The sequence below is a fragment of the Tasmannia lanceolata genome, unplaced genomic scaffold (genome assembly GCF_043159265.1).
Source record: "Tasmannia lanceolata isolate RefF3 unplaced genomic scaffold, GAP_Taslan_0.1 ptg000012l, whole genome shotgun sequence".
NCBI classification, from domain to species: domain Eukaryota; kingdom Viridiplantae; phylum Streptophyta; class Magnoliopsida; order Canellales; family Winteraceae; genus Tasmannia; species Tasmannia lanceolata.
The window spans coordinates 40,312,272-40,314,218 of NW_027518689.1; the positions used below are offsets into that span (position 1 = coordinate 40,312,272).

The following is a 1,947-nucleotide window of genomic DNA, read 5'->3' on the forward strand; positions in this document are numbered from 1 at the left end:
GCTATGTACATATATGAACTGCGACTACAGCAAGTAAACCAGTAAATTTCTTCCAAAAGCACGAAATAAAAGACAGAGAAAAGAGCCAACGACAAGTATAGTAAGGCTAGACCAAACCTAAAATGACAAAGAAAACACTAAACACACATAGAAGCCATATTAAATCTAGCAACACATAGTAACAATGTACCCAACACCCAAACTTAAAATATCTCATTTCTATACGACTAGCTCCTCCGAAACAACCACGCCAGCTGAAGCCGGACCCGGTGAAGATGGCGGCGGCGAGCCGGACGAATCTGGTGGACCCGAAGCGTCGCAATAGCCTCTGAGTATGTCACCTTCTTGGGCCGTGAAGCCGATGGAAGCTAGCATGGATGGCCAGCATTGGCGCGTTATTACACGTATGGCTCGGCAACAATCCTGTCCAAGATAAGACTCTCCATTTAGAAAGAAGAGAACAATCTCGTTGGAGCAAGAACGCAGTTCGAAGAGCGCATTCCAACACTCTGTGAAGCCTCCTAAGCCTTGAAGCCTTGCTTCGAGGTCATGGCTCGGCTTAAAGGGGAGATCTCGCGCCATGGCTGAAGCCAGAAGGCATGAAAGAGCCACTACGAGAGACAGCTTTAGGAGACCCATGTTGAGAGAGAGATGAAAAACGAAAGGTGAAGAAGACTGTAAGGAGGGTGGGGATATATATAGGGAGAGGTGAAAACGTGATGATTATGTGTTTATGGAGGATTAATTATCATAAGGTGCGTTTAAGGGAGACGAACAGATTTTGTGATTAGTTGTTAATAACGGAAGGGAGATGAATGTATTAGCTTCGTTTAGCTAATTAAACTCTATTAACGCCAATAAAGAACCTAATATCTCTCCACGAACAAAATAATACCCTAGAGATCGAGGCCACTTTAGTGTAGGTTCTTTCCTGAGGATCCTTTGGGCCCTACATGTGCCCACAGATGTGATCGGGTCCATTGATCTTATCGACACAAGTCGTCTGGCCCTTTGCCAGTAGTTCCCCCTCAATAGGATTATCATACATACCATTTATTTGCTAAGCCACAACGTAGACATGTGGTGCCCCAAAAATCATCACCAGATGGATTTTCCTAACCTTCCGATCTATTGAGGAACGGCACATTATTAAAAAAAACCCGCTATAGATTACAGGGTTAGAGGTCATCCTAGATGACTCTAGATACGTGACCTATTAACGTGAGGCTGATCATCCCTTAGATTAGGTAGTTTGGATATATTAGCTAGATTTAGTAGAGAAACTTACTACTAAATCTAGCTTAGTTGTTAATCTATCCAAACAACCTAATCTAGCACACATCCAATCAAATGGTCAGATATGATATTCTCTAATCTAATCTAACTACTATATATAAAGGCGGAATCGTGGGTTAAGTTCTTCCACCCTTTGCCAAAAATCCCATCTATATCCCAGCTATATGTAGACCCCCCATTTTGACCTGACCCCAATTTCCCCCAATTTCCCCAAATTTCCCAAAGTCGAATAAATTTCCGGAATCAGGTAAAATTCCCGAAGCCTGAGTCCTGAAATCGAACCCCGAGCCACCCCCTTGGCTGTGAAAAAGTAGTCTCAAATACACTAGCATGAGTGCTGTCCCGAGGAGGAAAGGGGGTCAAATATATTATCTCCCATATAAAAGGAGGTGGGCTTATCAATACAAGGGTGTGCCCATATCAATTCTCATGTGTATTAAATCAAGAGTGAAAAAGAGAAGAAAAATGGGTGTAATTACCAAAGATTGAGGGTGCTGAAATCAGCACCCTCTCACTTATAAAAAAGCAACGAACTAGGGTTTTAGGGAGGCTTTTCTTCATTAGCAAGAAAAGGAGGGAGGAGGGTTTCTTCATGGGGTCTTCTCCCAACAGGGGAGCCGAAGAGGGGCAGCCACCAAAAACAGAGAGAGA

The 1,947-nt window shown here is 43.3% G+C and overlaps 1 pseudogene; it reads right to left on the minus strand.

Annotated features, from left to right (window-relative positions):
* Positions 1-219: 219 nt before the first annotated feature.
* LOC143888803 (egg cell-secreted protein 1.4 pseudogene) lies at positions 220-639 on the minus strand (annotated as a pseudogene).
* Positions 640-1,947: the final 1,308 nt, after the last annotated feature.